Below are 16,630 nucleotides of genomic sequence, written 5' to 3'. Positions count from 1 at the left end.
CTATCAATTTTTTTAATACATATTATTCTTTTCTTCTTATTATTATTCTTATTATTACATATATATATTTTTATTACATATTATTCTTTTCATTCTTCGTATTATTATTACATATATATTTTTATTAAATATTCTTCTTCTTATTCTTCGTATTATTATTACATATATATTTTTATTACATATAATTCTTTTCTTCTTATTCTTATTATTACATATATATTTTTATTACATATTATTCTTCTTATTCTTCGTATTATTATTACATATATATTTTTATTACATAGTATTCTTCTTATTCTTCGTATTATTATTACATATATATTTTTATTACATATAATTCTTTTCTTCTTATTCTTATTATTACATATATATTTTTATTAAATATTCTTCTTCTTATTCTTCGTATTATTATTACATATATATTTTATTACATATAATTCTTTTCTTCTTATTCTTATTATTACATATATATTTTTATTACATAGTATTCTTCTTATTCTTCGTATTATTATTACATATATATTTTATTACATATAATTCTTTTCTTCTTATTCTTATTATTACATATATATTTTTATTACATATTATTCTTCTTATTCTTCGTATTATTATTACATATATATTTTTATTACATATAATTCTTTTCTTCTTATTCTTATTATTACATATATATTTTTATTACATATTATTCTTCTTATTCTTGGTATTATTATTACATATATATTTTTATTACATATAATTCTTTTCTTCTTATTCTTATTATTACATATATATTTTTATTACATATTATTCTTCTTATTCTTCGTATTATTATTACATATATATTTTTATTACATATAATTCTTTTCTTCTTATTCTTATTATTACATATATATTTTTATTACATAGTATTCTTCTTATTCTTGGTATTATTATTACATATATATTTTTATTAAATAGTATTCTTCTTATTCTTGGTATTATTATTACATATATATTTTTATTACATAGTATTCTTCTTATTCTTCGTATTATTATTACATATATATTTTTATTACATAGTATTCTTCTTATTCTTCGTATTATTATTACATATATATTTTTATTACATATAATTCTTTTCTTCTTATTCTTATTATTACATATATATTTTTATTACATAGTATTCTTCTTATTCTTGGTATTATTATTACATATATATTTTTATTACATAGTATTCTTCTTATTCTTCGTATTATTATTACATATATATTTTTATTACATATAATTCTTTTCTTCTTATTCTTATTATTACATATATATTTTTATTACATAGTATTCTTCTTATTCTTGGTATTATTATTACATATATATTTTTATTACATATTATTTATTACTATTATTACATATATATTTTTAATTCATATTATTTATTATTTATTATTATTATATTATTATTATAATTATTATTATTATTATTATTATTAGTTATTAGTTATTATTATTATTAGTTATTATTATTATTAGTTATTATTATTATATTATTTATTTATTATTATTATTGCATATATATTTTTATTACATATTTTTCTCATATATACATATATATACATATATATATGCATATACATATATATATATGTATATATACATACAGAGGAATGTCATTAGCAAAATATTAAAATTGGTTTTTATACTTCAAGTTCTTTATATCTTCAAATATTTATTCATGATGTTTGGTTTGGTTGTTTTGTTTTATGCCATATCAACCTTTTCAGGTAATTTAATGCCGAATCCAGAATTTTGAAAAAAAGTTTTTATGCTTCAAGCATTTATCAATATTTATCTACGCTGCTTGGTTTGGTTGTTTTTTTTTTAATAAAATAAAATATTGGGTTTGTTTTTAGCTTTGCAATATATTATTTAGTTTTTAAAGAAAAAAAAGACAATAACACCAATGTTTGGTGTATCTTAGGTAAGAAAGCCAGTATCTTCAGACAGCTGGATCTGGTAGCACCATAGATCGTGGTATAAGACATTGAACAACAGCTGTAACTTAGCTCTATACATACTAAACATTCCTTTACTGATCTTTTTCTTGCGTATATGTATGTATGTATGCATGCATATATATATATATATATATATATATATATATATATATATATATATATATATATATATATATATATTCAGCATTTTCTTGTGATTAACGCCTTATGTGTGTCCACGGATGATGAAAAACCGTATGTCACCAGTAGGAGTCGACGTGGCAAAATTTGTGACTAACAGCCTCGTGCGGCGCGTGACAAACAAACGCTAAATGTCATCGTTGAGTGGCTTGGTCAACTGCGTATTGAACGTGGGAAGCAGTAGTATGGCAGTAAGAATCGATCTTGTAAATAATGTACAGGGGTTAGGCGGATCCGTATTGAACCAACATATACAGGAAATGATGCAGGTAGAGAGTGGCCGTTTACTCACCCTTTTTCCACGAAGAAAGGTGTGACTAATGCAGTTTTACCTTTTGTTTAAAGAGAATGAAGGATAATATTTTAAAAAAATCGTTTAATATTTAATATCTGATAGAAATAAAACTAGTTCAGGCAGACACACGTTTCCACGTAGGTTTATACCGACTTCTCAACATCGATCGTTCAGTTGTCGATTCCAAAACAGAATCCAAAATGTATATTTTGTACATATAATTGGCTCAAATATGTTTGTACAAAAATACTTAATAAGTAATAAGTGACTTTTATTATTATTTACGTATATCTAAGCATTTAGCCTGATGAATTCCCTCAAGATACATAAGCGTTGCTGTGTAGCTTACTTGCCATGAGTATGTTTTATACTACTAAACTCTGCTCAAGCATTGGGTACTGATGACGAAAATACTGAAACAAAAATATGCTCGTTATCTAGTATGTAAATGCATAACTGTATATATATATATATATATATATATATATATATATATATATATATATAAAGAGAGAGAGAGATAGAGAGAGAGAGAGAGAGAGAGTAAGAGAGAGAAATAAAAAGGAACAAATCGAGTTATATATATATTGTGTATTTAGGCAGCATGTTTTCATTCAGGCAAGTATTGTTGAATAGCACGGAGTGTTCTTCTTTAGTGAGCTATTTTTTTTTTTGTATTTAAAAATTTTTTCGAATTGTCTTTTTTTTTTATCGGTCGGATATATGCAAAAAAGTTCCATAGTCGTCTTGGTCCATCTGCTAGTTTTTTTTTGTTGTTGTTTTTTGCAAGTACTTTCGACTGAGTTTCAACAGTCGTTTTCAGACAGTTTTGCTTATTGTTTCGTTTAACATCTGGATGCTTTTATATGCTTCAGTTAAAATTATATTTAAATGTATTGAACTAGTGAACCGTCTCGGAAGCAAATGAAACTACCAATATTGTAGAAGCTCTACACTGTTAAGTGGAGCAATTATATAAGATGATGAGGAGCTTCGAAATATCGTGGCTTTAAAGAGGTTCTTTCTTTTTCTGGCTTCCTTATTGATCTGATGAGTTAATAAAGGTTTTTATTCAACTTGGAACTCTCATTTCGCTTTCTCAGCCTGTCCGTTTGCCTGTCATCCTCTTTATATATATATATATATATATATATATATATATATATATATATATTAAGAGAGTGGGGAAGGAGATAAATTAATAGATAGAATATATCTATCTTTATATTAAATAGGTGTTTAACAGGACTTTTTTTTATAAATATATTAAGCACATAATGTCATGCTAAAGTATATATTACTAGATATCAGCAGGAAAACCTGACACTGCTCGGGATTAATAAGGATCAACGAATCGCTGAAATCGCCTATTTTTCAATCAAGTCAATTGATTGCAATCTCTATTGATGGACCCCCTCACGGCGTACCGGGAGTAAGTTTTACACGCCTTCCGCACTTACTTAATCCATAATACATTGCACTGTTGAGAATCTAATGGTGATTTTATAATTTATATATATATATATATATATATATATATATATATATATATATATATATATATATATATATATATATATACGGTGTGACCCCAAAATAAACAGAGGACATTCAATTGTTTTTCTGAGAATTTTACAGTCAACGAAGAAAAAAAAAGGCCAAATACCCTAGTGTTTTGATTTGATGTTTTAAAATAATAAAAAACTAGTTATGACCAAAGTTTCATTTCATTCGGACAAAGCACTAAAAACGGGGCCTAATTATAGTTGGGCCCCGTTTTGTTGTGTCACCCTGTATATAATGGCTAGAATCCAATTTTAAAATGCAAAAATCAAGTATCATCGATCAGTTATTCTCTAAATAGGAACATACATTTCGAACGCGCCCCTTTTTTCTATAAATATATTAATATTAAAAACCATACTGTTGATTTTATACACTGGAAACATTTGTTTGTGCGGTGATAAAGCTTCTCAAATGCACTTGTGATTTTAAACTGTGCAAAAGTAGTAGCTCTGATCAAAATCGGACTGCCCCATCTTTAATGTTTTTTTTTTCGATTATCGATTTTCGATAGTTGTCGGAGGCATTCCGATATAAAACCTATCTAAGAACACCACAGACAGATAAGGTAGATTTGTGTGCAATTTCCAAAAAATCTACCGAGCCTTTTTGGAGTCCGTAGGTAATGATCTCACAGACTTGCAGAACACAGACACAGTTCCCTTTAGATAATAGTAGAGAGAGAGAGATAGAGAGAGACAGGCAGACAGACAATGAGGAGTGAGATAAATAAATAGAAAGAACTAGCTAGGGCGTAAAATACGCTTAAATATGATATTTTAATTTGTCCAGATTTCATACATATTATTATAGAGTCATGATTTCAAGAGATTTTTAAAAAATGGTATTTAGGTGCCATTATTTAGAATCGAAACCGAACCTTCAAAGCTAGTGACGTTACCACCGTACCAACGTGACTCATATGATCTGATTAAAAATTAAAAATTAAAAATAAGATGAATGTACAAAATGTATAACGTTTTTTTTTCAATTTTAACCCATTTTTGATTCCCTAAAAACTATTTGAACCGTCTAAAGACCCATTTGAGGCCCCTAGCATCGTTCTGCGACTTTTAGTTTCGGATATGATAGAGTTTGACAGACAGACCTACAGACAGACAGATATAAACCATTTTATCTATTAGATGAATAGCTATCCTTATATTAAATTGGAGTACATCAAGTTATGTTTCCATAACACTTTTTTCTATAAATATATTAAGCACACACATTTTACGATAAAATGTACATTAGTTTTGGGAGTGTGTTATGTTTTAAAAACTTATTTATTGAGATTGTCGGATCGACTTCCTCATCTTGGTTGTTATAGTCACAACGTTTCGCCCGTTTTGCCCTCCGGCCTTCATGAGGTGTTTTGTATCGAACTGGGGAACCGTTTGTTAGAAGTCTCGAACCCAACGCTTTATTATTACGGGGGTACCGTGTTCGGACTCCAGCTAGGCTCTGGGACATAGATTCTCTGTTTTGAATCTTACTTTTCACTGCGTTCGTTCAGGATTGAACTCAGCACCTTTGGGTAACTGTAAACTTTGATACAACGTCTAGGACCACTCGGTCATATGTCACTAGGTTGGGTTCGAGACTCCTAACAAACGGTTCCCCAGTTCAATACAAAACACCGGATGAAGGCCGGAGGGCAAAAACGGCCGAAATGTTGTGACTATAACAACCAAGATGAGGAAGTCAGTCCGTCAATCTCAATAAATGAAAACACCTCATCTCAAAAATACAGACAATTATTAAACACTTATGTTCTAATTGTTCTAATTTGTCTTAACGCATAATTAGATGAAGAAGTTACTTAGCTCTTTTAACGATCGAATCAATTTTCTCGCCTATTTAATCTATCGTGATTCAAACACTAACTTTTTTGAAAATGTTTCTATGAGTATTTATCGAAAGAGTGCCCCTCTTCTTTCAACGTGGCCAACTAAGTTACATTACTAAGTTATTATGTCAGTAACGATCAAACACACATATGCAAATAGATGGCAAACTGAAATTTTCTTAGAGAAAAATATTTCAGTATAATAATTATGTTTATCATAACATTAAAAAACACGTTGTGTGTATGTATGTACGCATATGTTTGTATTCATGCGTTGGTTCGTTCCCTATGGACTCAGAAACGGCTGGGCCATTTTTTTTAAATTTCACACGAAGGTACTTGATGTGTATGAGGGTATCTTTACGTGGCTTTTGAATCAGAATGCACCTGATAATTATCGAAAATCGAAAAAAAAATCGATTACAGAAGGAAGTCCAATTTTGATCAAAGTTAACACCTTTATATAACCTAACATAAATTATCGAATCATTTCTCTCTGATAGGTTCATAAGATAGGTAGTTGATGAGCAGAAATCAGATGCTCACAGTATTAATGCTGCAGTCCCTCATGGTTCCATCCTGGACCCAACTCTCTTCCTGATTTACATTAATGATCTTCCAAATCTAATGATACTACCATCTATGGTAGCACATCTAAGACCGTAAACGACCAATTTCTCTCTGATTCTCACTCCTCTAATCTTGAGCAAGTGATATAATGGGAAAGGGGGTGGCTGGTTACTTTTAATGCATCTAAAACCAAGCTTTCATCTTTACATAATCAACGCTCTGATTCTCATCTGGCATCAATTGAAATGAATGGCTCTCGTCTTGGGAAGGCCTCGTGTTTTGACAAGCTTCTGGGCTTGACCTTTACTCCTGATCTGAAATGGAACACGTACATCAAATCTGTTGCCAAAGCCGCTTGAAAAATAGTGGGATCCTTCTATCGATCCAGTAGATATCTCACTGCTGATGCAATTCTCTATCTATATAAGAGTCAAGTTCGTCCAAGGATGGAATACTGTCGCCACATCTGAGCAGGAGCTGCTAGAAGGGATTGCCCTGCCTTGATAGAGTTCAAAATAGACTTCATAGCCTCGTAGAAGATGTTTTTTTTCTTCCCTGCAATCTCTTTCTCACAGAAGAGATGTAGCGAATTTTTCTTTGCTTTATCGTTATTTTCATGGAAAGTACTTGACTGAGCTTCAATCTATGCCCCCCCCTCGCCAAACTTTCACAAGAAACACTCGTCTAGCTGAAAACATTATCAATAATTCCCCCCCTACTCTTATCTGATGCCTTTGTAAAAAAACAAAAACTAAACTAAACATAGATTCCATGAACAAAGCTTCTTCCTTAGAACTGCACGCCTGTGGAACTGTGTTCCGTTTTTCTGCTTTCCAGCTGATTACAATATGGTTGTCATCAACTCCAATGTAAACAAGTTCCTGATAAGTCGTTCCCCTTAAGTTAACAAATTTACTGAATTTCCATTACTGACAATTGCTATATTTTCAAATTGACTACTGTAACTCTTTAACCATTATCCTCGAGTGGCCCGTGGGCCTTGATAAGTGGTGATGCCTATGTAAATAAAATAAAGTAAAATAAAATAAAATAACAAGTTCATTAGAGATGTTTTATCACGACGCCAGCAGAAAGGCCCTGCATATAAAATGAAATGTAGATTCTTTTATAAGACAGAAGTGCGTTGGAACTGGATGTTTCTTTTTCGAGCACAACTGAACTATGATACTTGACTTTTGTACGTTTAACATTCATTCAAGTGATTATGTAAAAATAATTTCATAAAATCAACAGGTGTTTCTTGAATAAGAGAGCGGCGAGTTGGAAGCAAAAGTTTAAAACACAATTAGACCATGATACTTGACTTTTGCATTTTCAACTTTAAGTGACGCCTTTATTTACATATAATCTTATAAAATATACTTTAGATTCTCTACAGTGAAATATAGTATACAATGTATTGCGGGCAAAGTCAATGTAGAGAGGCATGTGATGCTTGTTTCCGTACACTGCCATGGATCTCTAACTACAGTAGGCAATCAATGGATTTGATTAAAAAAATTAACAATTTCACCTATTATGATGGCAATAAAAATATGGGAAATTTGTTGAGCCTCATTGAATCCTTGATAAAGTCGCGTCTACTTGTTTGTATGCAATAAGAAATAAAATGTTAAAATGCTAATGGAGTTGCTCATGAAATACAGGGTGGAATAATAAAATTGTCGCCCTAGAAAAGACGACATAATGCAATTTCCATTTGAGGAAAACCGGTTTTCTTTTTCGTTGTAAACCATCTACGAGTTGACCAGTTGTGCACTAATCCCAAGAGATATAAAATCCTTCTATCAGGTCTGAAAGTGACACAATGTTCAACGCGCAAGATCAGAGATGCACCGCTTTAAGACTCATGACAACAGAACCATTGCTAGCACGTTCAAAATACAAATTCGGATAACAGAGACGTTTCCATGGTGATGAAAACAAAGTTTCCGGCCACGCTTATAGTCTTTGGTGTGGTTTCAAGTGAGAGCCACATCATGCCACCTCACATCTTCGAATTCGGTTTGAAAGTCAACACCAAAGTGTCTCTGGACATGCTGAAAATTGTGATGATCTAGTGCAATCAAGTGGCCGCTGGCACACGCTGGCAGTGGCTGGAGGGATCGGCACCGGCTCACAAGTCCAAAGAGATTCAGGCTTGGCTTCAGAAGGAGTGCTCGACTTTGTACCCTTCTGTCACTGGCCCCCCTTCTCCGCTGACCCGAACCCGATGGACTACTTAGTTTGGTCATACATCGAAAACATTACGAACCTAACCTACCACAACATCAAACCCAGCCTTATCATCCTTATCCGCCGAGTATTTGCCGAGCCCCCGTCGGTGCTTATAGAAAAGGCATGCTCTCAGTTCCGGACCCGTATCGAGGCGGTGATTGAGGCTGAAGGCGGCTACATTAGACAGGTGTCAGCCCTACTACATACTCAATTTACCTGAATTGTTATTTGTCAATAAAAGTTTTAAAATAAAGCCGGTGTGTTTTTTTTTTTGGGGGGGAACAACTTGATTGTTCCACGCTGTATTATTGAATATCAGAGAGTGAAAGTGAGAGAGAGAGAGAGAGAAAGAGAGAGAGAGAGAGAGAGAGAGAGAGAGAGAGAGAGAGAGAGAGAGAGAGGGGTATCCGGATAGATAAAGAGGAAAATGAACGAGGCAGGACTGTGATAAGAATGTGAGAAAGAGAGATTATAAGAACAATAAAAAGATAGCGAATATAAACAGTAGAATTAGATTGAGAATAAGAGTTGATCAAAATGAGAATGAAAAAAGTAGAGTGAAGAAACAGAGAGAGAGAGAGAGAGAGAGAGAGAGAGAGAGAGAGAGGGGGGGAGAGGGAGAGCGGTAAATGAGTAAGAGAGAAATAGAATGAGGATTAAGAAGAGATGGAGAGTTGAGGAGAATGAGAGACAACGAAAAAGAGGGTAAATCCTTAGTTAATGCAGTTTTTGGACAACGAGAGGAATACACGCCAATTTTAAAAATAGAAATTTAATAAGTAATGGAAAATAAAACAGACCTACAAATAAAAAAGTAAATAAAAACCTTAAAATAAAATTTAAAAAAGGATACTAAACGAATCCAAAATAAAACAAAATTGAAAACAGCTCCTAAATAACAGCTGTTGTATCTTTTTTTTAGTCGAGATGATGTATTATAATGCAAAGAAAGGCAGTAAATAAAACAACTGTCATTCGTTTTTTTTTTCTATCTCGACGCGAATCAATGACGCAGGTGTATCTTCAGTAACACACACACACACACACACACACACACACACACACACACACACACACACACACACACACATATATATATATATATATGTGTGTGTGTGTGTGTATGTGTGTGTGTGTGTGTGTTACTGAATCTTAACCCGGTAGATATCTTTAAAAAAATTAGGAAACCTAAACCAAAAGCAAACAAGCCATAGAAGAAATCTCGGGTCAGATTTTATAAAGATAGTTTACTGTTTGCGAGTCACTCTCAAGGAAATAAGTTATAACAAATATATATATATATATATATATATATATATATATATATATATATATATATATATATATATATATATATATCCTTTGGGTTGTTACAACTCGCGCAGAATCAACCGTTCGACAATCAATGTGATGTAGATCTGAGTAGTGATGGTTGTCAGAAAAACACTTTAAATGACTAAAAATCATATATATATATATATATATATATATATATATATATATATATATATATATATATATATATAGTGGCGCCAAAAAGACAGTCGGCACTTCTCATTTAAAAAAAAACACATACAAATTTAAGCTAAATTGAATGTAACTGTTTAAACACCCTATACCTCGTTTGATTCGCCTTTTATTCCTCTATAATTTTACCTGTTCATATTTGACTTCTAATTGAAGTATTCTAGTATTGACGTCAATTAAAAAAAAATAACTTCAAATTGAGAAGCTTAAAATCAGTGTTTAAAAATTAAAATTAAAATTAATCAGCTTAAAAACAGCCTTGAATATCCATATTTAAGACACTAAGAATCTCTAATCGTAATTGTTGTTGTGCCATGTTATACAGCGTAACATTTAGTCCATATCCCTCAATTTTCCCATAATAATCGTCAAGAGCCTGTTAATCTCCATCTTTCTGGTTTCTCCAATAGAAAATCGGCCGCAGATTGAAATGTGCTGAGAAAACGGTATGAATGACTCTGCAAAAGCACCAAAACACTGTTCAGTGTTCGTGATGCTCCTAAATCTGATCGTCCTAGAGTTACTTTTTACAGGGAAGACAATGCTATCAAGATCTTCAGCCTGAGAAGCACATTTGAAACGGCTCCCCAAATCCAACATCAATGTAATCTTGTTAAAATGTGCTCTCTTTCTACAGTTAAGAACCGATTGAAGGAATTTAATTTGCGAGGTTGTGTTGCAAGACGCAAGCTGTAAAGAACAGAAAGCGCCGTCTGAACTTGGACAGATAAAATGAAGATCATAACTCTACATATTGGCCGAAAGAGTTTTTTAACGATCAAAAGCAAGTCTAATAGGCTAGGCAGTGATGGTAGGCAATGCGTCCGTCGAAAAACAGGACTAAGAATGTAATCCTATGTGCACAGTTTCAACGCTGCAAGGAGGTTCAGTTTTGGTGTGGAGCGTTATTAGTGCCAATGGTCCAGGACCTATAGTTCACTTATAAGGTCGAATTAATTCGACTAAGTACATTAATATGTTGGCTGAGTATTTTCTACCCTACTTTGGCCGGGATTTGGATGATAATCTTATCTTCATGCAGAATAATGTTCCTATTCACACAGCTGGCAATATCAAGAGGTTCCTTGAAAAGCATGATCATCCGTATTTGAATTGGCCTTCACAATCTCCAGACCACAATCCTATCGAAAACGCATGGCATTACATCAAGCAACGGGTAAATCTGAAAGAATGTTTGACAAAAATTAAAGAGATATCGAAGTATTGTCGTTCCTGTTGTATTTGTGTTGCATTAATGTTCTAAATTCACATTTAAATAACAATTTTCTATTGTGGGGAGTTTCTTTTTGTCTTCTCGATTTAATGTTATTTTTTTTAAATAGACGTGAATACTAGAATATTTCAATTAAAAGTCAAATATGAACAGGTAAAATCATAGAGAAATAAAATGCGAATCAAATGAGGCATGTGTTCTTTAAACAGTTACATTCAATGCAGCTTAAATTTGCAGTTTTTTTTAGAAAAAAAGACAAGTGCGGACTTTATTTTCGGCGCCACCATATATTTGGTTGGTGCAAAATAATGTCGTTTTTTTTACACGGTGGTCACCACTTATCAAGGCCCGGAAGCTACTCAGGGATAAGGGTTATTGCAAGTACACTACGTTAGTGTGGAGATTTGATGAAGTGTTTACTTAAGGGGGCGGTTCATTAGGAATTTGTTAACGTTGGACTTGAAGACATCCAAGTTGTAGTAAGGTGGGAAGCAGGCACACGGAACAGAGTTCCACAGGCGTGCAGTTCTCAGAAAATATATATATACGTCAACAAACGACGTTGTTTTTTGCACCAACCTAATATATACAGAATGAAACGATAAAGTTGTTGCTCTAAAGATAACAATACTGCAGCTTTATTTTAAAACCTTTATTGCAAAAAATCAATTCAGGTAACTTGATTATGTAGCAGAGCTGACATTTATTTTATTTAGGAGTTTCAGCTTGAATCACTGTCTTGATACAGGTCCGGAACTGAAAGCATGCCTTTCCACAACGTGAATGCTTACTGGAGAGCACTTGACCGTTCACTGAAGAAAATCTGAATGACTACTGGACATTGTCCTCGAGTGTCTAAGATATCTCTGTACAGAGGCTTGTCAAGACAACCTGGCATGATGATAATTTTTCATATAATTTAATAGTGATTAAATATTTCAAATTACATAATATTCGTGGCTCAAATAAGATCTCCTCGGTATAGCTAGTCAACATTGGTTTTACCTTCTCCAAATGATGTTAGTTCAAGTAACAGCACAGAGCTCTGCGAGACAAAGGAGATTCTTGTCCTGGAATGCAGCAAGACCAAGAGATAACGAGAAAGATATATTATAACATATTTCTTGAGTCAATTGGGGAGGGGAAAGATTCACATATTTATGTGTCATATATCGAGATCAAGTGTCTCTTGATTGCTGAAAACTTTGACTGTAATATAATGAAACAAGAGTGAAACATGTGTATACACATGCACACTGATGTAAGTATATACCCACACACACTTACAAACGGATATACATAGGCACATTTACAACACGTAACATTTGTCATAAGTTAATACAGCTGTCACATGCATATCAAAACCTCTTTTCAATGAAACACGATTTGTAATGTTTACACTTATTCAATTAAATCAGATTTATTCGACGGCTTTTTTGCTGTCAATTTTAATGCCAAATTACTTTTGATTTGGTTACGTTTCTTTCATCTGTTAATTTTCGGATTTTCCCAAAATTTTCTCATTAGCATTTATACAAAATTATGTGACAAGTTTGCTGAACTACATATAGTGGTATATACTAGCTTTACAGAGTCATTGCTTATAGAATGGGAAAGACAGGTCTATTACAATATGTTAAATTATAAACCCTTTTTAAGAATTCAAAACACAACAACCATTGGTGTAAGCAACAGTCTGTTTTTTATTTCTCCTGTTGTTCTTGCTTATGGTAGATAGGGAGAGAGAGTGTGGGAGCGACAGAGAGAATTATCGTGGCGTCCACTCGGTTGACAATCAAATCTCCAACTGCAATCTTTTTCCTTCTGTCACTTTTTCCTGTCAATCTTTTCAAAACATCCACATAACCAGATTCCTTTCTGTTACATTTTTCATAACAATAACAAGGTCTGTTTATATTTGTGAGAAATATTGAAACAATTCCCGTTTAGCTTGTCAATTTCTGACATTTCATCCGCAGACACGTGCCACATTTTAATTCATGAACATACATATATGTATATACACCTATACGCATATATATATACTAGCATGTCAACCCGGCTTAGACCGGTCATTCGTGTAACAAATAGATATTACAAGGAATTGATATGTAGAGACTTGTGAGACGTTAGCAATCTGTGAAGAAGGATATCAGTGAATACAGCGTTCACTATGTATAGTTTTCTGTAGTAGTATGGACATGTAGTATAGATATTATAGGATATCCATTGCAACAGTTAAATACATGTGTAAACTTAAATTTGTTTTCTTTATTGTACATTGTTAACTTTATTACAACTCGAGGATTGGAAGTTTACTGGATTTTATCAGTGCGCATGTGAAAGCTCCATTTTCATCAATTAGCCAAGAAATATTATCCATGGTTAATGCTGTATACTTGGAAAGCGTCAATGATGCCATTCGAGTGAAGCGAACAACTAATACGATAATAAGAGGGGCGTTCCTAAAGGTTCCTAATGTTATGCCTCCCGTTTTTTATTCCACCTGAATACATCAGAGACGATCTCAAATTACAATGATGGCTAAATTTATACATAAGAGTTATGTTTCTCTGTTGCAGATATTGACGGTGTGAGACTCTAAAAGGTAACTCTTCCCATCAAGGGGTCAGAAGCAGAGATACGTCATTAAATTGCCCCATGCAAAACATGAATTGAATCAATCAACATTCATCGGTTCCTTATGAACGTTTATGAATTTGATGCAGTTGATGTCAACACATGTATGAGATGGGTTCGTCGATTTCAGAGTGGGGACAGAGATGTGAGTAACAAAGCGCACCCCGGAGGCTCATATACGACCTCCACCCCGTCGGTAGCAAAAGTGCATTAAGAATGGTGATGACTATGTAGGAAAAATAAATTCTAAAGCAGAAAAGGTCACTCGTTTTAATGGTACCATTCCCGTCATCGTAGCTCTTAAACTTGTTTTAGTTAAGTATAGAATGCATTGCTTTTGAAACAACACGCGTAGAATGAAGAAAGGACAGTTTATTGCGATAGGAAGAACAATGGGTGGATAGTGAAATTAGCAATACATTAGGAAGAGCAGAAAATACCTCATTCTTAATACAATCTTCTACTTGTATGAGAGCCACAAACGTCTTAAGATGAGGTAGTGCTTTCATATATGGGGAGATGCAGCTCGAAACATTATTTTCCTGCTTTGGCAGTGTATACAAACGTCTTTAAAAATCTACATCCTCTTTCGCAGTAAAGAGCTGTTGCTAACCTCTATCTATTGTATCGTATGTCTACAGTATGTGTTTAATAGTTCTTTAATTCCTGATTGATCTTCCAGAAAAAAAAATCATAGTGAGAACTCGCCTTATTACAACCACAAATATGAACTTTCTATTTTCCATTTTTGTTTAAAAAAAAAAGCAAAAAAAAAAGCAAAACAGAACTTCTACGAACAAAAATTCATTCATGGAACATCATATCTGTGGAACAGATACAACGAGACTGCTTCCCGACCAACTATAACATTGTCTATGGCAGATTTTTAACAGTTCTGCAATCCCTGATTTCCCCTTGCTGAAAAACATTCATGGGAAGAACTCGCCCAACTGATAACGACAAAAAGTGAAGCATGCATGGTCTCCCGTGAGTGCACAGTGAACGAGGCATAAAAAATGACTATGTTCAGCATTTGCCCCCCCCCCATTTAGTCCCAAAAGTCAAATCCTTGTGAAAATGAACAAACGGTGCAATTTTAGGCCTTAACATATGTAAATTTGAGTTCTGTACTATGCAAAAAAAAAAAAAAAAAAAAAAAATCACTGAGTCCATCCCATTTAGCCCCATTATTCCCAAAAGCCTTAACATATTTACATTTGGGTTCAGCACCATGCAAAACTGCTAAATAGACATACACAGACAAATGTCGTAAAATAGTCCAAAAATTGAGTGTTTTCTTAGCCCTAAAAGAGACCCTGGGACACACCCTAGAGTTATAGCCAAGTATAGACAAACAAAATTATATAGAAATCTGTTAGTTGCAACATTTCAGAAAGTTTTATAAAAATCCAAGGCAGCATTTTTTTTAATAAGCACAAAAGTGTAAATTTTAGCAATTTTAACTCGAAGGACATCCCCAGGGTGGCAACCGGAGTTTTCTCGGAAAATCCATTCTGTTACCTTTTTACTAATATCATGTTTAATGTTTGTACAAATTTTAAAAAAATGTCCAAGGCGTAGTTATTGAGAAAAGTACGGAAAGACAAACGGACGAACGGACGAACGGACGAAGTGACGAGGGTGAATTTACAGATCCACCCTCCCTTTGTTGGGGAATCAAAAATGAACTTTTAATTTTCTCTCTTTGCACATAAAAACAAAAACAAAACAAAACGAAACGGAACTTTCACGAACAATTTTTCCCCCCTAGAAGATCGCCATTGTCGAACAAACACCACGACGCTGCTTCAAAACCGACTACAACAGAGTCGTCTTCAAGTCTAATGCTAAACAAATACTTGCCGAGCAGTTCTCTTGGATAATCAATTCCTCTTAAGTAATCTTCGGCTCATTCTATCCATGTGATTCCAATCTTTTCGTTGTGACGTTCATCGTCTAACTAAAAACTTTTTTCAACTCTTATCTTCCAGTCCCCTCCCCAAACCTTAATTAATCGTGACCCATTTGTTATTTAAACAAATACACAGTACACAAAAACATACACATAAGTGTGTTTTTGTGTGTCTATAAGTATGCGTGTGTCTGTGAGTGTATGCATGTGTAATTAAAGATAGGATTTTGGATATTCAAAAGACAGATAAAATAACGACTCCGTGTGAATGTAGGGAATGGTTTACGGAAGGTATTGACAAGAGTTGACGAGAAAGCCTTAACGGAACGGATGGAAAGTTCGTGCGAATGTTGATGACCGAGGGTCAGCAACCATTTGCGTTGACCAGAAATCCGGTCTTTGATAGACATCGGATCAGCTTTAACGGAAGTGTACGTTGACCGAAAGCCAATGTGCACAGGGAGAGAAGGAGAGAGAGAAAGAGAGAGAGAGAGAGAGAGAGGAGGAGCACGGGGGGGGGGGGAGAAGAGGGAAAGGGGTAGAAGGAGAGTATATGTGTATGGATTGTTGCACTGATATCATGGCTGTGTAGAAGCGAAGTCGCAAAAGGAAGTAGAAAGGGCAAACGGAATTTAAAAAAGAAATGAATAAA

The sequence above is a fragment of the Euprymna scolopes genome, chromosome 5, assembly GCF_053919585.1.
Source record: "Euprymna scolopes isolate OS-2025 chromosome 5, ASM5391958v1, whole genome shotgun sequence".
NCBI lineage: Eukaryota > Metazoa > Mollusca > Cephalopoda > Sepiida > Sepiolidae > Euprymna > Euprymna scolopes.
Note: the sequence above shows the minus strand (reverse complement) of the source record.